This window comes from Myodes glareolus, chromosome 22 (assembly GCF_982192425.1).
Source record: "Myodes glareolus chromosome 22, mMyoGla1.1, whole genome shotgun sequence".
Classification (NCBI taxonomy): domain Eukaryota; kingdom Metazoa; phylum Chordata; class Mammalia; order Rodentia; family Cricetidae; genus Myodes; species Myodes glareolus.
The window spans coordinates 22,707,801-22,734,573 of NC_142047.1; the positions used below are offsets into that span (position 1 = coordinate 22,707,801).

Consider the following 26,773-nt stretch of genomic DNA (forward strand, 5'->3'; position numbering starts at 1 on the left):
AATGAGAGTCTCCAGTGTTTATATGTGCCTTGCCAGCTCTTTGGATCATCTTCTTTGCTGGTCCTTGTGAATGGGCACCGTGAAGATTCTCCTGGTTTGGTATCTGTTCCCACCCTTCTCCAATTAGAAGTCAATAATTCACTCTTAAAATGTTTAAGGTTGCTTCCCATATTCTGTTTTGCTATCACATGGGATACACCCATGACTACCTCAGGAGCCCCTCACTGTATGTCAGGAAACAAGGACTCTACATCCATTTATAGAAAACCCTGTAGGTACCAGGCCCCAGGTCAAAGGCTTCTCATCTGTTATAAAATTCCCATCTTGTACAGGATGAAATTGAGACTCTGTATGGTAGCATGATTTATCCAGTATCACACAGCTGGGAAGAAACACATTTAGGCCTTGAAATGAACCTCCTTACTAAGAGGCAAGCTTACAGTCCCAAGGTGCATGCCGTAAGCAATGAGGAACAGTAAAATGAGGAAGGACAGACTGACTTCCCATTCCACTTGGCCACACTCAATTAACCTTTCAGTCGCTACCACGTTCTCAGTTCTAAGTGTTCTCAGCAGCAGCACAGGCCTGTGGCCCTGAGAGGTACTGATCTTTGATCATGCCTGCCTATTTTCTAGATGGCTCCACTAACACCCTGAGGGAGAAAGCCCAGATGAGAGCTAAGATCTCAGTCAGACTCTGTGAGAGTGGAATTACAAGACAGTTAGAGTCCAGAGAGAAACCCTCTGTGAAAGGACACAGTGACAAGGAGGGCTCTGGAGGCATTCCATATGCTCCTCAGCGACCGGACACCCGGGGAAGTTGCATTCTCTGTGCTGATAGCGCCAATGTCTGTGATCTTCCTCCCCTGTTTGGTCCTTTCTCTTCCTGCTTCTTTCTCCTCCCTAAGATCATCTCCTACATAATGATTTTTTTAATACAAAATATACAGCTTTAATAAATAGAAGAAAGACTTACACCAGAATCCCAACGATCCATCCGGACACAGGAGCCAGGCGAGAGACCTAGGGGAAGTGGATTTTTTTAACCTGAAGCCTTGTCTCAGGTTCTGCTGTCAGAAACCCAAATTAAGTTTGTTGACAGTAAACGGGGTGGGAAGGAAGATCCCAGCATAACTGTGGGACTCGCTTATTTACTAGTCCAATGGCATCATATTGCTAAGACGATGAGGAAGGCTCCCAGAGGTACGGGCAGTGTGTGAGAGCACAGACATTCTAACCCCACTAGATACAGAAGCAGTAGAGTCTGAAGTGTGATTTCGGCTGGTTAACTGCCTTTAAACGTGAAGAAAAGAGTGGGCTCAGGTAACTGTTGTCATTTCAGGGTATGCCGTGTAAGTCAGAGGACCTATGGGAAGCTTTTAAAGATCAACTTTATTCCTAAAACCATTGCTAGACCACGCTGGAAATTAGACATAGGGTTTAACCACAAGGATAGCGGGGCTATGCAAGATGTTCTCTGTGTAGCCTTGGAAGATCTCCTGAGCCAAAGCCAGGCCCTGAAGTACTCAGCATGGGATGAGGTATGGGATGACACATTTGGAAACCCTGGACACCCAGATTCCCCTAAAGTCTGCACACCAGTCAGTGCAATTCTCCCCTTCGTACCAAAGGAGAGGAGACACTCCAGGTCTGGAAAGACCCAGATGGTGACTCATGCCTCACAAAATAAAACCTTTTCTTGAAGATGGCCCACAGCAGTAGTTCTCAGCCTTCCCGATGCTATGAGTCTTTAACACAGTTCCTCAGGTTGTGCTGATCCCAACCATAAGGCAACTGCATCAACAGGCAGGAGACCTAGAGAAACTGTGTTCTCTGGGGCCACAGCACCTTCCTACAATAGAGTGGTAATGGTAGCCACCACCTTCTGAAAGACAGAAAAGCTTCATACACTAGGTGGTGACACTTCACTGCCTGAAGTCAGGAGGAAGACCCACAACATCCAAAGGACCACACAGGGGCTTCACCTGTAGAAATGATGGAGTTGATTAATACAGCATTATATCTGAGAAGCAAAAGAGATGCTGCTTCATATCCGCAATGAATGGAGACAGACACAAGCGTGGAGTAACAACAGTACGTGAGGGTAACTACACCCGTGAAGAGTAAAGGGGTCTTTCTTAAGCTCTCACCAGGGCTCTGTTATTCTCACGCATTAGCCATTATCTGTTTCTTAGCAACTTTGTCGCCATCATCCTCAGCAGCACAGAACCTGTCTGACTACTCTGTTGTCTGTGCTGATTTATTTTCCCAATACTACTTATGCACCCCTTAAAGGAGCCTCCTATGCTTGTTACATATAAATCACCCCCAGAAAAAAAAAGTTAGCAACTGAGTGACCACTTTGTGCCAAGGTCTCTGTGCACTTCCAGTCAAACAAGATGGCATCTTCCATTCCTTCAAGGCCCAGAAGCAGGGTCCCATCATACCTTATGCCTTCTGAGATCAACTGATATTGTTTGCATTGAGTTAACTAAGAAACATGTGTCAAAAGAAGATTTTATGCAAAGATTTTATTGGGGGAGATATCTAGGGCTTCAAAATTGGGAGGGAGTGAGACAAGTCCAGAGGAGCTGCCAGGCCGTGATAGGATCTGAAACGAGAGTCTACATGGACAAACTAGGACAAATGGTACCCATGAGGACCAAAGGAGGTCTAAAGTATGTTCAAGTGCCTAGAAACTGAAAACAATCAGGGGTCCCCCCAAAGTTAGTCTGTGACTTATATGTCTCTTGTGTTCAGTATAATTGAAGGAAGCCTATAGGAAGCATGACTTTGGTATAATGTGAGTTCAGAAGCAGGCAGCCAGCACTCGGTCTAATTCTTGAAGCCTGTAAAGCCTGGTCTCATGGTTACTAGCCTACTCTTTGATATAAAGTATGTATTGCCATTGGTACTGTCTATTAGTACCAAAAAACAAAGTATTTTTCAGAGATAAAAATAAGATCAGGCAAACACATTTAGTTGGGATTATTAGAAGTTGGTATTAAACAAATCCATACAGTGCAAGTAAGTGAAGTAGGCATGGCTGTCCCATGTCATTTCCCTTTACTGTGTCAATGACTGAAGAGAATCTGTAAAGCCACTCATGGTAGCTTCTCTGTCTTTAGCTGATGGAGGAAGAAAACAGACTCCATTTACACAGAGTTGTGTTTAAGAAAAATGGGATGAAATTTAATCGCTCCACGATAGCCACCCTAAAGGAAACTGGACAAGAGAGAAATCTCCTGGTGTCTAGTTTGAAGCAATGTACTTGGAGTCTATCTTGAAAAAGAACCAAAGTGAACCTGAGGTACAGACACACAAAATTTCTGGATATTAGTGAATGAAATGGGTTGCTCAGGAGCCTGGAAAGAGGCCGATAGGAAAAAAAAAAAAACATGGCCCAGAGGTTTGAGAAAGAAATATGTAAACCCACCATGGGAAGTGAGTCCTTCCTGTGGACCCATGTCTCATGCTGAAGAAACACTGAGTACTTTAACGATCAGTTTTTAATCTCAACTTGACACAATCTAAAATCACCCGGGAGGACTTCTGTGAACACTGATGACAGATTATCTCAATTATCTTAATTGGTAGAGGAAGACCTACCCACTGAGGTCAGTTCCATCTGCTGGACTTGGGATAGATGGTGGTAGGTGTCTTCGGGATTCCATATAAATATTCTAGACCCAAACGAACTCCACCTTGGGCTGAAGCAAAATTGCAGCAACAAATTCCACAGGAGTGGGACTGAACCAGCTACCTAGGCCAGAATGAGCCTGAGGAAGCAAGCTCCATGGGAGCAGGAGCCAGGAGCCAATCCAGTCCTGGAACACTGGTGGACCAGGACTGAGTCAGCAACCTGATCCAGAGAAGATAGGAAACAGCAAACTCCACCAGGAACAGGTACAGGGGCATAACCGCTGAGTGAGTGAGCCAGAGTCAGAGACTGCTGAGGGTCTGAACATGAATCTTGGACCTTCAAGGGAGTAGAGCTAAGCCAGGACCCCTGTGGGTCTGGGTGTGAGTCTAGGACCTCTGAGGAACTAGGCCAGGACCTTTGCCAGTCTGGGCATGAATCTGGGACCTCTGAGGGAGTTGGCAGGAACCAGAGATCTCTGCAGGGCCAAGCATGAATCTGGGACCTCAGAGGAAGTAGGCCTGAGCCAGGACCTCTGTGGGTCCTGTTGTGGTCTGGGACATCAAAGTGAATAGGCAGGAACCTGAAATCTCTGTGGGTCTGAGCTTGAGTCTGGGACCTCTGAAGGAGTAAGCCTGAGCCAGATACTCTGTGGTTCTGGGTATACCTGAGCCTGAGAACTCTGAGGCAGTAGACTTGAGCCAGAGACCTTTGGAAAACCAACTCCAAGCCAGGGACCTCTGCAGGAGTGGATCCACACCAGGATTTACAGAAATAAGTCAAAGCCCAAGAGCGCTGAACTATCTCCAGGAACACAGAGTAACCAACGGGGTAATGAGAACTGTGGCATTGACTGTACCACAAGGAACAACCATTTGGCACCTAGATGATTAATCAATAGAATCTCAAATAGCACCACCCACACCTACTAGAGGAAAAGATGAGTAGAAAAAGGTAAGAACACACACAACACCACAAAGAGCAACACAACACCAGTAAAACCTAAAGACCTTACAACACCAAGACTTGAACAACCAAATATAGATAAAGCAGAAGAAAATGACCTAAAAATTAACTTCAGGAGAATGTTTGAAACTCTTAAAAAGGAAATGAGAAATTCCCTCCAAGAAATGGAGGAAAAGACAAACAAAAAATTGGAAGACATCAGAAAATCCCTTAAAGAACACCAAGAAAAAGCAATCAAACATATGAAAGAAACTATTCAAGACTTGAAAACTGAAATAGAGACAATAATGAAAACACAAGCTGAGGGAATTATAGAAACAGAAATCATGAGAAAATGATTAGGAACCACAAACGCAAGCAGGAACAACAGAATACAAGAGATGGAAGAGAGAATCTTAAGCACTGAAGATACAATAGAGGAAATAGACTACTCAGTTAAAGAAAACATTAAATCTAACAAAAGCTTAACCCAAAATGTCCAGGAAATACGGGACACCATAAAAAGGCCAAATCTAAGAATAATAGGAATAGAAGAAGGAGAAGTTCAACTCAAAAGCACAGAAAATATATCTAACAAAATCATAGAAGAAAACTTTCCCAACCTAAAGAAAGATATGCCTATGAAGATACAAGAAGCTTACAGAACACCAAATAGACTGGATCCAAAAAAAAGTCCCCTCGCCACATAATAATAAAAAAAACTAAACATACAGAGTATAGAAAGAATATTAAGAGCTGCAAAGAAAAAAGGCCAAGTAACATACAAAGGTAGATCTATCAGAATTACACCTGACTTCTCATTGAAGACAATGAAAGCCAGAAGGGCATGGTCAAGCGTTATGCAAACATTAAGAGACCACAGATGCCAGCCAAGACTACTATACCCAGCAAAACTTTCAATCACCATAGAAGGAAAAAACAAGGCATTCCATGACAAAACCAGATTTAACCAATACCTAGCCACAAACTCAGCCCAACACAAAATACTAGAAGGAAATCTCCAACCCAAGGAAGTTGACTACACCAACAAAAACACAGACAATTGATAGTCTCATAGCAGCAAATCCCAAAGAAGGGAAAAATGCACAAAGTAACATCACCAACAATGAAAACTAAATTAACAGGAGATGGCAATTACTGGTCATTAATATCCCTTAATATAAATGGACTCAACTCACGTATAAAAAAAAAAGGCACAGACTAACAGATTGAATACGAAAACAGAATCCATCCTTCTTCTGCGTACAAGAAACACATCTCAACCTCAAAGACAAACATGGTCTCAGAGTAAAGGGTTGGGAAAAATATTCCAATCAAATGGACCTAAGAAACAATTTGGTGTATCTATCCTCATATCTAACAAAATAGACTTCAAACTAAAATCAATCAAAAGAGACAAAGAAGGGCATTTCATATTAGTCTCAGGAAAAATCCATCAAGAAGAAATCTCAATACTGAACATCTATACCCCAAATACAAGGGTACCCTCATATGTAAAAGAACACCTCTAAAGCTTAAATCATACATTAAGCCCCACACATTAATAGTGGGAGACTTCAACACTCCCCTATCACCACTGAACAGGACAGTCAGACAAAAACTGAACAGAGAAATAAAGGAACTAACAGATGTTATGACTCAAATGGACTTAACAGACAAATGGACTTAACAGACATCTATAGAATATTCCATCCAAACAGAAAAGAATATACCTTCTTCTCAGCACCTTATGGAACCTCTTCAAAAATTGACCAAATACTCGGTAACAAAACAAACCTCAAAAATTCAAAAAAATTGGAATAACCCAATGTATCTTATCAAATCACCATAGCTTAAAATTAGAAGTCAACAGTAATACTTATTTCAGAAAGCCCACAAACACATGGAAATTAAACAATGGTCACCTGAATCATCAATGGGTCAGTGTAGAAGGAGGGCCTGCTTGTTCATCCCGGCTGCCCGGAAAGCTTAGCCCTGAAATAACCACATGGAAACTGTATTAATTAAATCACTGTTTGGCCCATTACCTCTAACTTCTTATTGACTAACTCTTACATATAAATTTAACCCATTTCTATAAATCTGTATATCACCATGAGGTTGTGGGATGCATCTACCTCTGGCCGCAGATCCATGGTGTCCCTCCAACTCTGCTTTTTTCCTCCCAGAATTCATTTCTGATTTCTCTGCCTACCTAAGTTCTGCCCTATCAGGCCAAGGCAATTTCTTTATTCATTAACCAATACAAGCAACACACAGAGGGGACTCCCACATCAGGTCAAGGGAGAAATTAAAGACTTCCTAAAATTCAATGAAAATGATCACACAACATACCCAAATATGAGACACAAAGAAAGCAGTGTTAAGAGAAAAGTTCATAGCACTAAATGCCTACATAAAAAAGCTGGAAAAATTAACAGAACATTTGAAAACTTTAGAACAAAAAGAAGCAAACTTACTTAAGAGAACTAGGTGGCAGGAAATAATCAAATTGAGAGCTGAAATGAACAAAATAGAAACCAAAAAAAATACAAAGACTTAATGAGACAAAGAGTTGGATCTTCGAGAAAATCAACAAAATAGACAAGCCTTTATCCAAACTAACCAAAAGGCAGTGAGAGAATATCCAAATTAACAAAATCAGAAATGAAAGGGGGGACATAACAACAGACACAGAAGAAATACAGAGAAGCATCAGGTCATATTTTGAAAACCTATACTCCACAAAATTGGAAAAATTAAAGGAAATAAACAACTTTCTGGATAAATATCACATACCAAAATTAAATCAAGACCAGATAAGCAAATTAAACACATCTATAACTGCTGAAGAAATAGAGGCAGTCATCAAAAGTCTCCCAAGCAAAAATAAGCCCAGAACCAGATGGTTTCAGCTCAGAATTCTACAAGACTTTCAAAGAACTAATACCAATACTCCTCAAATTGTTCCGCACAATAGAAACAGAAGGAACATTGCCAAACTCTTTTTATGAGGCTACAATTGCCCTGATACCCAAACCACAGAAAGACATTACTAAGGAAGAGGATTACAGATCAATCTCACTCATGAACATTGATGCAAAAATACTGAATAAAATACTGGAAAATCAAATACAAGAACACATAAGAACCATCATCCACCATGATCAAGTTGGTTTTTTCCCAGAGATGCAGGGATGGTTCAACATACAAAGATCTTTCAATGTAATCCACCATATAAACAAATTGAAAAATAAGAACCACATGATCATCACACTAGATACCAAAAAAGCTTTCAACAAAATACAACATCCCTTCATGATAAAGGTCTTGGAGAAAGTAAGGATACAAGGAACATACCCAAATATAATAAAGACAATAAACAGCAAACCAATAACCAATATCAAACTAAATAGAGAGAAACTCTCAGTGATTCCACTGAAATCAGGAACAAGGCAAGGTTGTCCACTCTCTCCATATCTATTCAATATAGTTCTTGAGGTCCTAGAAAGAGCAATAAGACACCAAAAGGAGATCAAGGGGATACAAATCAGAAAAGAAGAAGTCAAACTCTTACTGTTTGCTGATGATGTGATAGTTTACATAAGTGATCCCAAAAATTCTACCAAGGAATGTCTACAACTCATAAACACTTTCAGTAACGTAGCAGGGTACAAGATTAACTCAAAAAAATCAGTAGCCCTCCTGTACACAGATGATAAAAGGGCTTGGGAAGAAATCAGCGAAACAAAACCCTTCACAATAGCCACAAATAGCATAAAATATCTCGGAGTAACTCTAACCAAACAAGTGGAAGACTTGTATGACAAGAACTTTAAATCTTTGAAGAAAGAAATTGAAGCCATCAGAAAGTGGAACGATTTCGCATGCTCTTGGGTAGATAGAATTAACATAACTAAAATGACAATCTTAACAAAAGCAATCTACAGATTCAATGCAATGCCCATCAAAATCTCAGCAATATTCTTCACAGACCTCAAAGGAACGGTACTCAACTTCATAGGGAAAAGCAAAAAACCCAGGATAGCTAAAACAATCTGTACAATAAAAGAACTTCGAAGCATCACAATCCATGACTTCAAACTCTACTACAGAGCTACAGTACTGATAACAGCCTGGTATTGGCACAAGAACAGACAGGAGGACCAATGGAACTGAATCAAAGACCTGGATATTAATCCGCACACCTTCAAACACCTGATTTTTTATAAAGAATCAAAAAATATCAAATGGAAAAAGAATGCATATTTAGCAAATGGTGCTGGCATAACTAGATATCAACATGCAGAAGAATGAAAATAGACCCATATCTATCACCATGCACAAAACTCAAGTCCAAATGGATCAAAGACTTCAACATAAAGACAGCCACACTGAACTGTAGCATGAGGCTAGCTTGTTGGGGTTTCTGTCCTGCCCAGTACCCCAACAAGCCAGCAAGTCCCAAGGAAAATCACACACAAGATTCCATAAGGTTATAAACTGATTGGCTCATTAGGTCAGGCTTCTTGTTAACTCTTATAACTTATATTAACCCATTATTCTCATCTATGTTAGCCACATGGGCTCAGTACCTTTCTCAGTGTGACAGCTTACATGTTGCCTCTTCGGTGTTCTGCGCAGGAGTGGCTGAGGAACCTTTCTCCTCCCTAGCCTTATCCTATTCTCATTACTCCGCCTCTACTTCCTGTCTGGTTGACCCGCCTATATTTCCTGCCTGGCCAATCAGCGTTTTATTAAAATATGATTGACAGAATACAGACAATTCTCCCACACCATTTCCCTCTTTTTTTTTTTTAAATATAGGAAAATACCCCTAGTCCCTTTGTTGGGAATGTGGGCGTAGTATTTCAGGCTACTTCCTGCTGGTTGGGGGCGCTGATAATCTTATGGGGACTTAAAGAAAATTTAGAGTTATAATCGTCCTGACTGGAGTATCCTGTGAGTCTTGATCATCTCAGGCAGCAGTCTTGAATCAGTTCTGGATGTAGAACTCTGTCTTCTGGGCCATCTGTTCCTGTTGATTTCTCAGGTGGCCTCCCTTGGTCAAAGATGATTTTTCTTAACTCTGAATAAATCCATAGCCTCTCATTTTCTGTGGAAACAAAAGCAGAATCTCTTCTCCAAAGTAACATACCTTTTGACTTCAGTTTTGAAGCCAAGGTATTTTCAAAATATCTATATTGGATTAATTCAGCAGCATTTATAAACAAAAGTCTTTTAGCAGCTGTTGCTCCTTCCTCAGCATTCAAACAATTCAAAGAGAGCATAATAGTATAAAGATTCTCTGTGCATTTTCCATCTTTATGTGGCTTTATTTTAACCTCTATTTCTTTTATTTTTACTTTTACTTTTTGAGACTGGTTCTCTGTATATCTTTATCCTGGAATAACTCTGTAGACCAGGCTGTCCTTGAACTCACAGAGATCCACTTGTCTCTGCCTCCCAAGTGCTGGGATTAAAGGCAAGTGCTGCCATACCTTGAACTCACAGAGATCTGTCTGTCTCTGCCTCCCAGGCATTGGGATTAAAGGCGTGTACTACCACACCTAGAGGTCACAGAGGTCAATCTACCTCTGCCTCCCTTGTGTTGGGATTAAAGGTGTGTACCACCACACCCAACTACTTTCTTTCTTCTTTTACCCTAAGAACTTTAACCTTTAGCCTGCATATATTTTTAACACATAGTAAACCATTTAGAGGTTTTTTTCCTCTTTGAATCTCTCTTTTTCTGACTACATGAGCCTTTAATTTACTAAGCAATATGGAGAGCCGTGGCTTTGACAGCTAAATACTTAGCTTTCCAGCCTCTGCGGAGGTACTGGCTGTAGCCATTTTTGTTGCCACAACTCTATGGCGTTTCAAGGTCCTTGCTAGCAAGTAAGCTGGAGCATTCTGCTCACAGACCACACTCAGTCGGACTGCCTGCCTGAAAGAGTCAGAGATTGCCCTGGCAGGACAGCCCAGAAAGCCGGCACTTCAAAACAGCACAGCTTTTTTCCTGCTACGACCGAAAAGCATGCGCTCAGCTCTCCACCAACAGCATCCAAGTGTTTCGTGGCAGGACCTCCCAATGAGCTGCAAGGTTTTGCAGCCAAGGCTGAGTCAAGAAGCCTCTCCTAGATGAGAGCACTTGCCCGCCTCTAGCAAGCAGAGCAGAACCGAAAAACTGCTGCCACCAAGAAAACATACCCCACTCTACTCTTTCCCAAACTCTCCCAGGCCTTCCGTGGACTCACCTATCCACGTCTGGGCGCCATATGTAACATGAGGGCCAGCTTGTTGGGGTTTCCGTCCCGCCCGGTACCCCAGAGCTGGCATACCCCAAGGAAAATCAACCACACAGAGATCTCTATAAGTTATAAAGCTGATTGGCCCATTAGGTCAGGCTTCTTGTTAACTCTTATAACTTATGTTACCCCATTATTCTCATCTATGTTAGCCACATGGGCTCAGTACCTTTCTCAGTGTGACAGCTTACATGTTGCCTCTTCGGTGTTCTGCGCAGGAGTGGCTGAGGAACCTTTCTCCTCCCTAGCCTTATCCTATTCTCATTACTCCGCCTCTACTTCCTGTCTGGTTGACCCGCCTATACTTCCTGCCTGGCCAATCAGCGTTTTATTAAAATATGATTGACAGAATACAGACAATTCTCCCACACCACTGAACCTTATAGAAGAGAAAGTGGGAAGTACACTTTAATGCATTGACACAGGAGACCACTTCCTAAATATAACCCCAGCATCACAGACACTGAGAGAAAAAATTAATAAATGGGACCTCCTGAAACCAAAAAGTTTCTATAAAGCAAAGGACATGGTCAACAAGACAAAACAACAACCTACAGAATGGGAAAAGATCTTCACTAACCGCACATCAGACAGAGAGGTCTGATCTCCAAAATATTCAAAGAACTCAAGAAATTGGTCATCAAAAGAGCAAACAATCCAACAAAAAAAATGGGGTACAGACCTAAACAGAGAACTCTCAACAGAGGAATCTAAAATGGCTGAAAGACACTTAAGGAAATGTTCAACATCCTTGGTCATCAGAGAAATGCAAATCAAAACAACTCTAAGATGGTGTAGGAGTTCCTTCTGTTTGTATGTTGCTTTCATTGGATAATGAATAAAGAAACTGCATTGACTTAGTTGATAGGGCGAAACTTAGATAGGTGGAGAAGACAAAACTGAATTCTGGGAGAAAGGAAGCGGAGTGAGAGAATTGCCATGGAGCCACCAGAACCAGACATGCTGAATCTTTCCCTGTAAGCCACGACCTTGTGGTGATATACAGATTAATAGAAATGGGTTAAATCAAGATTTGAGAGTTAGCCAATAAGAGGTTTGAAATAATGGAGCAGGCAGTGATTTAATTAATACCATTTCTGTGTGGTTATTTCAGGTGTAAGCTAGCCAGGCAGCCAGGACGGAACAAGGGCCCGCTCTCCTGCAATACTGAGATTCCAGCTTACACCTGTAAGAGTGGTTAAGATCAAAAACACTGATGACAACTTATGCTGGAGAGGTTGTGGGGAAAAGGGAACACTTCTGCATTGCTGATGGGAATGCAAGCTGGTACAATCCCTTTGGATGTCAGTGTGGCGATTTCTCAGAAAATTAGGAAACAACCTTCCTCAAGACCCAGTAATTCCACTTTTGGGTATATACCCAAAGAATGCTCAATTGTGCCACAGGGACATGTGCTCAACTATGTTCATAGAAGCTTTGTTTATCATAGCCAGAATCTGGAAACAACCTAAATGCCCCTCGACCAAAGAATGGATAAGAAAAATGTGGTATATTTACACAATAAAGTACTATACAGCAGAAAAAAATAACAACATCTTGAATTTTGCAGGAAAATGGATGGAGCTAGAAAACATTATTTTGAGTGAGGTAACCCAGACACAGAAAGACAATTATCACATGTACTCACTCATAGGTGGTTTTTAATCATAAAGCAAAGAAACCCTGCTTACAAACCACAATCCCAGAGAACTTAGACAACAATGAGGCCACTAAGAGAGACATACATAGATCTCATCTACATGGGAAGGAGAAAAAGACAAGATCTCCTGAGTAAATTAGAAGCATGGGGACATTGCAGGAGGGTTGACGGGGAAGTGAGAGACAGGGAGGGAAGCAGAGAAAAATGTAGAGATCAATAAAAATCAATAAAATAAAAATACATACATACATACATACATACATACATACTCTAGACCCCTCCAATATCAGTTGAAGTTATGCAAACCCTTCCATGGAAGACTAGACTTACTTCACATTGTTAAATTCTCTCTCAATCTTTGCCATGAAGCATTTTCTGATAACAAATCTTGCCTTGCTAAATCTTCACAATCCATAGAATTGATTTTTTATTATTCTGTTTCTAGATAAGAAAATTGAGCCCTGTCAGGTTAAAAGAAGGTCACAAAAGCCAGTAAGGGACAAAGCTAGTCTTCAAAGATGGTTCTTTTTGACTCCATTTTCAACCATGATGGTATTCAGCCTCTCAGTAGCTATTCATCACCTTTCTTGTTACTATGGCAAACCCACTGACAGAAGCAACTTAAAGGAAGAAGGGTTCATTGAAGCTCAGAGCTCGAGGGTGAATTTTGTTATAGCAAGGAAGATGCAGGAGAGTGAGGTGGTTGGTCCCATTATGTGCACACTCAGTAAAGAGTCAGGAAGCAGAGTGGGATGAATGCCTGAGCTTAGCTGCCTTCTCCTGTTTATAATATGTATTAAGATTTATATTATTTTATGTGTATTAGTGTTTCTTCTGCATGTATTTATGTGTACCACATGCATGTCTGACACCTGCAGAGGTCAGAAGAGGGCATCAGATGCCCTAAAAGTTGAGTTATGGATCCTTTTGTGCCATTGTGTGGGTATTGGGAACTGAACCTGGGTCCCAAGCAAGAGTAACAAGTGTTCTTAACCTCTATGTCATCTCTCCAACTGCAGCTTTGTCCGTCTTATGCAGTGTTGGGGTTCATCCCACGGAATGGTGCTACCTACATTCAGGATGTGTCTTCCCATATTAGTTACGTCTTTCTGTAAACATTCTCACAGACACACACAGAGGTTCATTCTCTAGAAGAGTTTAAAGGCCAGCAAGAACCAAGATAAACTATCATACTGTGTTCTAGATGACACAGGGCTGAGATAGGTTGGATTCACTTAGTATTTCAATGACCCTCCCTATGTCTGTCAGAGCAAGGCTTCAGTAAATGTTAAGTTTAAAATTATGAATGAATTTAATAGCTGAAGGGTACAGCTTATGAAAAGTTGCCAGGAATAACACAAACTCAGCAAAATATTTTAATTCTGATACCAGAATTCTAAAGGCCATAAACTAGATCCTGGTGAGTCTAAGGGATAGGGAAAAAAACAAGTCCTTTTGTTTGTCTGTTTGTTTTTGGTCTGATACATCATTCAGCACAACACTGCATCCAATGTATAGGGTATTTCTCCATACATCAAGCACTTATCCAGGAAAAGCCACCTGGATGTCCTCTACCACAATCCAATTTGACTCTCTAGAGCAACACTGGTTTAGGGCTTGGCCCCACGAGACTGCAGACTATCTGAGACGTCAGTCACAAACAGCAGACTGTGACTCATCCTTCCAATCAAAAAGAAACTGGGGTTAAGGCAACATAGTCCATGGTTGGATTGATTTGTCTGAGTGGCTTACAGGACTCAGGGAAAGACTTCCATTGATACATTTGTTATAAAGGATAAAGACAACGAGGTGGGAGATATATGGAGCAAAATACATTGAAAAGCCTCTCTCTCTCTCTCTCTCTCTCTCTCTCTCTCTCTCTCTCTCTCTCTCTCTCTCTTCCCCTCTCTCTCCAGGCACAGTAGTCTCCAGGAACTTCTGTTGACCACCAATCACAGGCTCCCTAAGATCACTCATGTTGAGAGACTTGTAGACTTTGTTCTATAGACATGATTGATTAAGCACCGGACATTTTTGTACTCAACACTAGAACCCTTCCCCCTCCCCAGAGGTTGAGGGGATAAATAATTTTTACCTTCTAGTCACTTGACTGAGGGTCTCCAGTAATCCTTATCCCTAGTTATCTCAATGTTGTGTTAAGATATGCTGACATCATTCCGGAGACTCCAAGGGTCAGGACTCACATGTCTCTATGACTGTGGAAATCCTGGAGACACCGAGGAGAGACGAACTTCTACTACATATTCAATCAGGTTGAGAAGAAAGCCATTAAAAGTAAAGAAGGACCAAAGAAATACAGGAAACTTCATCGCAGGCGAGTCTAGAAAAATGAATCTGAAGTTATTGGTTATAAGAACCATTCTATTTAGAAAAGGAAATTCAAATCATCTGATCTTGAATCTCAAAGAGCATCCAAGATGCTTGAGATTCTACTTAAATAATTCCTGCATTTTTATTGTTGTGAAATTTGAGGAAGAAAAGTGAAAGAGAATCCTGTATAAGTATTTTTTATTTTATCTTTTTCTGGTGGTTGGGGGGGGGGTTGAGCAAGCATTTAAAAATTCATTATTTTAGCATTGTAGATAAAATTAATGAATAATGTTTTGTGATGGCTAATCTTGATTGTCAATTTAATTGGATGGATACATGCAGAGGAGATTAGAAAAGCATGCCTGGGTTAGGGAGGTGAGGCCATTTACATGAGAAGTTGGATCATGAAGCCTCTTGCCTAGTGAATACATCTATCCTATGATGGATATCCTTTGTTGGGAGGTAGTGAAAGACAGGAAGTAGAATTCAACTCAAGGTAATAGGTCACTGTCTTCCTTGGTTGCTATATTTTGTCCTACCCCTTCCTCATAGCCCTTTTCTTTGCATCCTGGGCACCATGCTAGGAATTGTTCAGCTCTCCCAAGCCTTTCAACCACAATGGACTGGCACCTTCAAAGCTTCAAACCAAAGCAGACCCTTCTTCCTTTCAATTATGTGTTGGGTGTTTGGTCACAGTGACGAGCCTGTGACTACAACACTTGTAAAGCTCTAATGAGGCTACAGAATCTTCCTTCAAAACACACGACCTTGCGAGTGAATAAAAATTAACTGTAGATGACTTCCTTCAACATATGTGAAAATTCCTTTAACAAATCAGCATTTCAGATCCAGTAATGTATACAATAGCGTACTAAAGGGGCCACCAAAGTCTTTGTGCTCACAGACATATTCCAGGGTATATGGTCGTGACCTGTGGGTCGATAACTATTCATTGTGACCCTTTGGGGGTCAAATGACCATTTCACAGGGGTCATCTATCAGATATCTTGCTCATCAGATATTTACATTACAATTTATAATAGTAGCAAAATTACAGATAGAAAGTAGCAACAAAAGTAATTTTATGGTTGAGGGTCATTACAACATGAGGAACTGTATTAGGGGTTGCAGCATTAGGGAGGTTGAGAACCATTGCACTAGGGGAATGTTAAGCACACAAGGTTGTTCCTTCAAGGGAAAGAATGTGAAACTTGTTTTCCTCTCAGAATGCTGGAACAGATACGCTTTCCAACCTGGTGACCTGGTATCTGTGTGGTCAGAGACTTTCTGGCCCAGGACCTTCACCAGGCCCTTCTCATAAACTTGTTTTTCTTCATCAATCTAGAATTATCTTTGCGGATGATGTCATATCTTTCTTTACAAAGAGCTCCCATCTAGTCACATCTGATCTGTATTTAGCTTGCTTTGTTCCTCAAAGAGGCTTAGGTATGCTTTGTTGTGCATGAGGGATTGTCAGGGACCCAAGATGGCTTTTACAGGGAAGGAAAGGGGGGAAAGGGGTCAATGTGAAGGAAGATGGCTGAGTCATGCATCCAGTCTCAATAGCCATCTCTGACATTCAGAGAACATCATTTCTTTTCCCATTCTAGTGAGAAACCATTGCAACAAATCTGACTTTAAATCTTAGGCCAGCCTCTATAATTTCTGTTGACAAATATTTTATTTCTCTTACAGTCAAACATTAGTCTATGTTTGGTAATAATAGTAGTAAGTTTTTCAAGCCTTAGCCCACATTTTGATGCTATCTGAAGACTATCGGATGGCCAAGTCTGATAAATCTAAAGTAAAACTACTAGCAGGTAAGTTTATAACATGTGTCTTTATTAATTTCCTTTCTCAGGGATGGCTAACCTTTCAGTTAATCATTAAAATGCAAAAAAATTAAATCTTATGCCAGAGAATAAGGAAAGATAGCAAAAGATAACAGTTTTAACTTATTGGTCATCTTCAGTCAGAAGTGTCACCAATAGCCAAGTTGGTGGCAGATGGATAATAATTCGTCAGCTCTGTAACCTCAAAAATGGTGACTTTTAAAGTTAACCAGAAGTAAATGAAACTCAAGGACTTACTTAGATTTCCCTTGGTTATAATAACATACAAGTTTGGTTTAATATTAGAAAAATCAGTCAGTGTGGTTACCGCATTATGGGCTGCCCTGGCCTAATAGCAAAACCTTGAGCAATCATCAGCTTGGTTTTTCAAAACCTTCTTGAAACATAGCTCTGCTCGTAAAGTCAGTGAAAACATGAAGGCTATTATGACTTCTAGTGTAGGAAGGAGTAAGTACTGGACCTATTTTTAAAATTATGTATTTTTCTTAAAGTCATCCTTTGAGCACGTGATGGATGGTCACAGGGACGTCTCATTAAACCAAGGTACACAGAGAGAACAAAGTGTTCCTGATGCGTGCATATGAATACAGATGAGGAGAGCGCTCTCTGGAAGAGATTGCCCATGGGGGGTCACATGCAGGTGGAAGGAAGGGCTACCCAGACAGCAAGTCTCTCGTGGACAGAAACAGAGAGTCCAAGCTTTCAGAGCTAACAATGGGTTAGTCCAGCAGACTGAAGTCTGGAAAAGATTCCTGAAGGGCTTTTGCTCTCTGGGTGTCACTTCTCGAGCATAGTTTTGCAGAGTGAGCATGGCACCGAGGAGCTGAAAGAATGCTGGGAAACACAAATGGCAGGCGCGCACAGTGCCACAGGGCCCCACCGTCGGAAGAGGATGGATTCCGCCTACAAGGCGAGTGAAAACAGATCGGCACTAGCTAAGCTGACCATAGCAACCGTATTTGCAGTATCTGGAATAAGATAGGAAACCGTGTAAATCATGAGGAAACGAGAAAATGTGACCTGAAATCAGAAGACAATGAAGGTCAATAAAAGCAGCCTCATAAATGATCAAAATGTTACTGGTGGGTAACAACTTTAAAATAACCGTCACAAACAAGCAATTGGAAGATTTTGAAGACAAGAGGGAAAAATGGGTGGAAAAACGGGAAGATGAAAAGCTCTGGGAAAAACCAAAAGCCCTACAATACTGACAATGACGATTCCAAAGCGCTAGAATGGAGCACGTAAGGCAGACGCTAGGCTGGATGGCTTAGCAGTGAACTCAAGCGAGCTGGCAGATGGGTGGCAAACTTGAAAATAGCCAAGAAGGTCTCCTAACTGAAGCAGAAGGGAGCAGAGGAAAATCAAAGCATTACCAGAGCAAGGCCAAGTGTGTAACAGTTCAACCCTGTAAGACTGGGTGCTGAAAGAAGCTGGGGAGATGGGCACAATCTTCACACTAGTGAGGCAGAGGCAGGACTGTGAGTTTGGCATTAGCTTGAGCTACACACTAAATTCTTACCTCAAAAAAAAAATAGAGTCTGGAAGAGAAGAGAAAGAGAAAAAAATTGAAAATTATTTTTTAAAAATTTAAAATAATTTTTAAATTATTTCAGTCAATTTAATCTATTGACTGAAAAACTGATTTAAAAAGACATTAGCTAGTTCATGTGTCTAAGAATCTCAACAAATTCTAAAACAGAAATGAATTCAAAGAAAAATATTGCTACTTAATATACTGTGATCAATTTCTGAAAATCAAAGGATTTTTTAAGGATTCTTAAGAGCAGACAGAAAATGAGAGTCATGAGAGCCCAGGGAGAAGAGAACGGGAAGAACAGGAACTATTCTTAGTGGAGACAATGGAAGGTGCTCAGAAGACAGAAAAAGATGAGAAGGAAGGAACTGCCTGTCCAACACCTACGTCATGAGGTTAACCTCCAAGAATGAAGAAAAGGAAAGGTACGTTCAGGAGAGGAAGCTGGGAGAACGTAGATCCGGTGATCCACACTAGGAGAAAGAATCGGGGAATTTCATCAGCAAACCCTCAGCTCACATGTCGACGTTATCTGAATGCCAATCGGACACCCTAGAGTCTAGAAATCTAGGGGGAAATTACTCACAAATAATCAGAGAAAACCACTGGGTAAGGAAAGATGCTCAGGGCCCGTTCTGCCGCAAATCAGTGGATGCCAACCTAACTGTCAGAATAAATTTTATCTGAGCTCTGGGAACCAGCCTAAGCAATACAGACAAAGCAAAACAAAACAGGTAATCATTTAACTCAGAAAAGATTAGCTGAGTCATGGCAGGAGAGATCTGTGACATCTTTGGCATCCTCTCCCACCCCCCAGTCCTCTGGCAAGCTCAGAGGCATCGATTCAAACTCCCAGTAGAGGGCCCTTGTGTAGATGGAGCAGTTCAGACTTCATTATCAACAAACTGTGATCATATTCTATTTCCCTGGCTCAAATCAAATGAGGTTCCAGCCCTGAGATGGGAAAGTAGACCCAGGGTCCCAGGGTACCATCTCTAACCAAGAAGCTTTCTACAACAGAGTACAGAAAACTGGGTCTACCAACTGAACTCCAAGCAGGCCCCATACCCAGGAGCAGTTGTCAACACAGAACAAATTCAATGGTGTTTTATTTTGTGGGCTTTTGTTTCATTTTGTTTTATTTCATCATTTTTTTGTTTTATTGGATTTGTGTTTGTTTTGATTTTCATTTTGATGTTTTGAGAGTTTGCGTGTGTGTGTGTGTGTGTGTGTGTGTGTGTGTGTGTGTGATAGAGAGATAGACAGACAGACAGGGGCACATAAAGATGCGTGCGTAGGAAAGTGGGTAGGACCTCGGTAGGATTTCGGGGAGGCGAACATAATCAAAACATATTAGATGAACAAAAGAATTTTAATTTTAAAAATGGAAAAAAATAATTGTGGTCAGGTAGGCCAAGGGTTTTCAGTCCAGGAAAGCAGCTGTCATGGGAAAGCTTGGGAGAACAACCTGGAAGTGTGAAATTTGGAGATGGGAAAGCAAGCTTGATTTCAAAATCACACTTGTGGGTGTGTCTTCCACAGTTTTTCCAAAGAGGGTTAGCCAAGGACAGAAACCCCACCCTGACAGTTGGTGGCTCTGTCTATATGCTGGGGACTAAACCAAAATAAGAGCGGACAGAACCTGCCAATACAAGCATTTTCTCTCTACTTACTCGCCTGGGACTCAGTCACGCTATCCACACTGTGACAGACTGAAATCTCGGAGACAACAAGCCAAAATAATTTATCTCTCCTCTCAGGTTGTTTTGCAGGGCATTCTGTAACAACAACAAGAAGATGATTAATATATGATAAAGACTTGAGACACTCGCATGCAGTCCCATGGCTATGTGCATCTCAAAGGTAGGGAACACACTCAGCGAGGGTCTGTGAGGCACAAGTCTCTCTGACTGACCGCCATGAACTACAAGCGGAGTTAGCTATGAATTGTCCAGCGGAATGCCAAAGGCATGTTAGCACACACAGAGAATATCTCCAGACTGGGAGATTTTGCTTAAGGCTTTTGTTGTTCCAGGCACTGGATATTTGTGTGACATCGCTTGATGAGGTCTTAAACACGTATCTGAACGTCATAACAGAGCTGAATGGATTTTCACAGTGGAAACAGGTCCTGCTCTGTATTGGACAGCCATTTAACAGACCGGCTGGCTTCTTCTTTGTTTTAGACTAGATTTAAAGAACCATTTCAAAAAAAAATAGAATCTTGGTTAAAGTGTAGAATACATAAATTACTGGCATCTAACACATATTGAAAAGCCTGAAAGCAGTATTTTTCTTTTTAAGAAAAACAATTTTCAAAATTATTGTAAACCCACAATGCAATCTTTTTTAGAGTCTGTTTTTCTCAGAAGGTATGTTTTACTGTAAACATCTGCCAGTGTAAATGTAGATTCTTCACCAGTAGACTACATGCTTTTATACATGAAGGTGACTTCCTACAGCCAGCGAGCTGTTCTTGAAGCACACTGACTCTTGGGCAGTTATAGAAGTGTTAACTTAGGGTACAGAATTAAAGCCACTTGTAATGCCTGCTTTTAACATGTCCTGGAGCTAACATTTTAGCTTCTCTCTGTATCATTAGTAGTCAGAGGTTTTTCCATTTGTCACTCCGTACCTGTTACCTGTCCCATGAGGACTGTCTGGCATCACCATCCAGTGCTGTCTCTGCACAACCGTTCACCAAATGTGGCTGCTGTGACTCTTTAAGGTGCCTTCTGTCCTGTGGCACCTTGTTGTCCCACTGTTTAACAAATAGGCTGTGAGGAATTAGAACTTGTATGCTAACAGTACCTCTGCATAACAAGATGGAAAATTAAAAGAGAGGAATATGTAACTGACTTGTGCCTTCGTCTCGGAATTGTTCGGTACTTCATCTAAAGCTTCCACGGTACTTGCGCTTCAATTTTCACTTCAAACTCTACAGAATAAATTAAAGTGAAACAAAAACAGGAAATCTCTGCCCAATCACTAACTGACCACTAAGCTTACCAAACAGTGACATCAGTTGCCATACAGGGCAAAGAATATAAACTTTACAAAATTCGTTTATAAATCCTTAAACAAACAAGAGTCGCAAGTGCTCTTAACTGCTGAGCCATCTTTCCAGCCCGTATAAGAACCACTTTAGCTGGGTGCAGCAGTGCATGTCTTTAATCCAAGCAAAGGCAGGTGGGTCTCTGTGAGTTCAACGTCAATTTGGTCTACACAAGCACAACAAACTCAGTGAAGCAAGTGTTTTGGTTTGGATCTTAAATGTTCCCCAAAGGCCCATGTGCTCAAGTCGTGGTCAACCTGCTGGTCCTGTTGAGAGAGGCTAAGACCTCTAGGAGATGGGGTACAGTGAGAGGAATGAGGGGGTGCTTGAAGGGTTGTTGGAACCCTGGTCCTTTCTTCCTCCCAGCTGCAATGAGGCAGTACCCTCTGTCATGAACTCCTACCATGATAATCTGCCTTGCCACAGGTCCAAAGCAATGGCCACAAGGGGCCAGGCCCTGAACGCTTTAAAATCACCAGGGAACTGATCCTCTATTTATTTCCAGGGCTGCTTTGTCATAGTGACAGAAAGTTGACTAAAATAGAGAGAATGAGATTTTCAGACCTTCTGCCTTATGATATTCGAAATCTTGACTTTTCAGCAAAAAATGTCAAGAACATGTGAAAGTACTTCACACAAAAGTAGAATGAAAGAAATTAAATTAAATGAAAGAAATTAAATTAAATTAAATTAAAGAAATTAAATTAAATGAAAGAAATTAAATGGTCTGCTAATTAAAAATAAAGCAGACCATTCCTAAGGTGTCTGTCACACAAACATGAAGGACTGGGTTTGGGTCCCCAGCACCCACACAGAAGCTGGTGAGCCCACTGCTGGTGGCAGACTTCAGAAACAGAAGAACCCTGAAGCCTATGACAACAGTCTAGTCAGCTGGTGAGCTGTGTGATGAGTCAGGCATTCAATGCCCATCTCTGATGTACAGGGAGTTTTTTTCCTTTCTCTTTTCTTATGAGACATCCTCACAATAATATTGACTTTGTGTACTAGGCAACACATATACACCGTCATCCTCATACGTGTATACCCCCACACATGTATGCAACCACAGAAATACCCTCAAAAAGACCTTGAGAAGGGTATATGTAATAATGAAAGACCAACCATCCCACCAGAAGTTATAAGAATTAAAAATATGTATATAACTAAAGATACAAAGCTCCAAAATATACAAAATAGAAATTCACAGGTTTTGAAAGGACAGTTCTACCATGATAAATTTTAAATAAACTGCTTTCAAGAAGGGATAGATCATTTAAATATAAGCTGCTCACAGAAATCAAAGACTTTAAAAATAGCATAAACCAACTAGACGTAAGGACTGTGTGCAGCATATTCCAACAAACAACAGAAACAGGGCATGTTGACACATATCTGCAAACTCACTATATAAAGTGAAGACATTACTGCTCCAAAGTATGGTTGAGGCAGTTTTTATTGTAGACATGAGGGAGAGTACAGCCAGAGGCATCTGGAAGAGTCCAGAGCAGGGGGAGGAAGTAGTAGACTAAACATGACTACAAGACTGAATCAGACCATGAGAGGAGTCAGGGAGAATGAAAGGGGAGGACCAAGAGAGAGAGGGACAAACACGAGGGGGCAAAGAGAGGGGACCAAGAGCCAAGAGAGAGCTTGGCCAAAATGGCAACATTACAGAGAAATGAGAAATCAGGGGAAGGGAAGCCCATGATCTGGAGAATTTAGGGTGGGGTCAGGTGAGAAGAGCTGAGAAAAGCCAGGATGGCAGCACGGGCTCTGTGACAGGTACTGGCATTGTTGAGGGAGGCTGGAGGCCAGCATGTGCTGTGGTGTGCTAATAGGCACCAGGGGCAGTCATTTCTCCCCAGTTTCTTTGGGACCTGACACCCACCACTAGGCAAGTGGGGATGGGAAGATTGAGCATTTATTACTGTAATCAACATCATCTCTGTCATTGTCATTAACTATCCGATCTATGTGCATATGAGAGAGCAGGTACACACACACCACAGCAGGCACACACACACACACACACACACACACACACACACCACAGCAGGCACACACACACACCACAGCAGGCACACACACACACATACACACACACCACAGCAGGCACACACACCACAGCAGGCACACACACACACACACACCACAGCAGGCACACACACCACAGCAGGCGCACACACACACACACACCACAGCAGGCACACACACCACAGCAGGCACACACACACACACACACCACAGCAGGCACACACACCACAGCAGGCGCACACACACCACAGCAGGCACACACACCACAGCAGGCACACACACACACACACACCACAGCAGGCACACACACACACTCACACACACACACACACACACACACACACACACCACAGCAGGCACACACACCACAGCAGGCACACACACCACAGCAGGCACACACACACACACCACAGCAGGCACACACACACACACACCACAGCAGGCGCACACACACACATACCACAGCAGGCACACACACACACACACACACACACACACACACACCCCACAGCAGGCACACACATATCACAGCAGGTACAATGATTAAATAGTTAAAATCAATGCTGAATGTCATTGTTCAACAATCGGTTGCCACAGTTTAACAGCGTGTTCATCCTGAAAGTTTCTTATCTTATGTGGGTAATAAACTAAGTAGTAGAACTCTCCAAAAATCCTAAGAAATAGTTCATTTCGATGAGGAAAGGAGGAATAGAAAAGACAAGACATAAGAAAAATACAGAACCAGTAACAAAAAAAAAGTAGGCTTGAGCCTCTCCATATCTGTTCATATTGGTAAACACATTTAGTGAAAGTCACCTACACACAGCAATTGAAGAGTGTGATCTTGCAGTACACTTGGGAGAGTAGATTTTAAGAAAAGAAATATTACCAAAATATAAATTCCTACCTTTGTGTCTGGGGACATGGTTTAATGACAGAATGAAAGAATGAGAAAGGAAGAAAGGGAGGGAGGGAAGAAGGGGGGATAGAGGGAGACTCTCAAGTCCCTCAGATAAAAGGGTATAGTATCTGCATAGAATCTGTGCACACTCTTCTATTTAAGTAATCTCAAAGTTAAATATAATGCTCAATACAATGAAAATTTCTTATAAGTAATTGGGCTACTTTATTTTTAGGGGGAATGACAGGAAGAAGAAAGTCTATGCAATTAAAATGTGTATTATCTCCCTCACTTGTCTGAATCCATACAAGCACACCATGGATTTGAGTAGGACCCCATAGCAATCCTAGCAGCACAGCTCCGTATTGTGAAGCAAAGACTTCTGACCTTGAGCAAAGATAGAAAACAGGCACAAAGTTAAAACAAAACCATCCACATAATCAAATAAACAAAGGATGTCACTAAAGATAAAGATCTGAACAGAACTGAATAATTCAATCTAATTAAATACATAAAATAATATTAATAACTCCGGATCATGCATTTTTCAAGAGTACATAAAACACTTACCAAACAAGGACCTCTGCCCTAGAATGAGCTGGAGTTTTCTCAAACAATCTTGCTTATTATTTATCAAGTACACATGAGAGGCTAAGTCCTGTTCAGTACTGTTCACCTTTACAAGACCCCTTATGGGTAGCTCTCTTATTGTGATACTGTCCTTGTAAAAAGAAATAATATAAAATTCAGAAAAGGTATATAAAACTTATCCAAGGTCATACTCGGCGCTAATAACCAACCCTTGAGCTCAACTTTTCCACTTCCTGGAGCTGATTAAATTTCAATAATCTACATAAGGATGACTTAATAGTCCTGTTTCTAACTAGTTCTGGTGACTAATCATTGGTATAGACGAAAAATAGTCAACTCCTTGGCCATATATTCAGAATGATGGACCTCAGGGCCATGTGTGCCTTCGTTCACTGTCAATCACAGATCAACAGGGCTCCAGTTTGTCCTCTACCTGTGCTTGCCTGGACATTTCCCCAACACTGGCTAATAGGTTTGGTTAGCCCTTTGTACTCATTGAATGGCCAAAATCCCAGCTCAGGATAAAGTCCTGAAAACCCTGTCAGTTGGCCATGCAAGCTCTCCATCAGTCCAGGAGAACCCTCTGATTTTCACTGAGAAAGAACCAGTCAAAAGGGGACTGGTCTAAGGTCACAGCTGTGCTCCACAGGCTTAGCACAGGAGTGTGTGGGGACCCTGGTCCACACACGCCGGAACCCCACAAACAGAGCCCTATTCTTCTCCAACTCAAAACAATTTTTTACATCAGGCACATGACACCAGGCCGTGAGGTTGAATTTCCTGACACTGCCACTTGGTTTCAGATCCAAGCCTATGACGGCACCCCGCCTCGCTGCTCTGTGCTTCTTTGTTTCTGGTCTTGAGTTTGGGCACAGGTCCTCCTAGGGACCTCTATGTGCTGCTTTCACTGCCATGGATTTGGTACAAGGGAGCCGTCAAGACACACACAAAAACTCACAGCACTGGGCAACCCAGAATCATAAACTTGTTAACGTTCACGAGCATAAGACTTCTGTTATAAGCCGGGGGCTGGGGCATGCCTTTAATCCTAGCACTCAGGAGGCAGGGGCAGGCGATTTCTGTGAGTTTGAGGCCAGCCTGGTCTGCAGAGCAAATTTCTGGACAGCCAGGGATACACAGAGAAGAAACCCTGTCTTGAAACAACCCACCCAAACGAGACTCCTCTACTCTTCTGGAATCTAAGGCTTTAAGACCTCAGAAATTCTAGAACTGACTCTCATTTTTGCTCTTTTATGCTGAACCATCCTTCTCTGAAGCAATGACTACAAGATGACAGCTAGTTGGGTGAGAAATGGCCGGTGTGTAGAAGGAATAATAGGGAATGCATTATCATACAGCAACGTATTATTTGTCTGTTCATTATTGGGAAGGACTGACACCCCATTAACTTCACCGAATGGCTAATACGTAAGAACTAGGTGGAGGTAGGAAGGATACAAAGAAAATGAGACATAAAGATTACCCGATCTAAATTCAGAACAGGGGGTTCATGCGTGTGCAGATAACTTTAACAGGAGACATGTTGTGATACACAACTGAAATTTGGCCAGCTTCAGGGCACACAAAGAAAAGGCAGCTAAGCTGAGGTGAATGTGTAGTTGATTATTTATTACTGTAACAATCTGCCTGAGGTAACTGACTTTAAAAGAGGCAATGCTTGTGTTGAGTTGCAGTTTAGGAGGTTTTCCAGCTCCCCGTGAGTTGGTCTGGTTGCTTTGCGGCCTGTAACAAGTGGATACATCATGGTGGGAGCGTGAGGTAAAGTAAGCGGCCTGAGATATAGCCATCGAGTTAAAAAGAAAGAGGGACTGTTAGAAACTCAGAACAATGGCCTTTTAGCATGCCCAGGCACGTGCCCGCCTCTAGCCTCTCTCAGCAAATGCCTGTCACAGAGT

At 41.6% G+C, this 26,773-nt stretch overlaps 1 long non-coding RNA gene across 1 annotated transcript; it reads right to left on the reverse strand.

Annotated features, from left to right (window-relative positions):
- Positions 1–9,075: 9,075 nt before the first annotated feature.
- LOC148118478 (uncharacterized) lies at positions 9,076–11,262 on the reverse strand. The gene is made up of 2 exons (XR_015735981.1): positions 11,065–11,262; positions 9,076–9,700 (listed from the first exon to the last, which is right to left on the reverse strand). It is a non-coding gene; the product is annotated as an uncharacterized LOC148118478 (long non-coding RNA).
- Between the last annotated feature and the right edge of the window lie 15,511 nt (positions 11,263–26,773).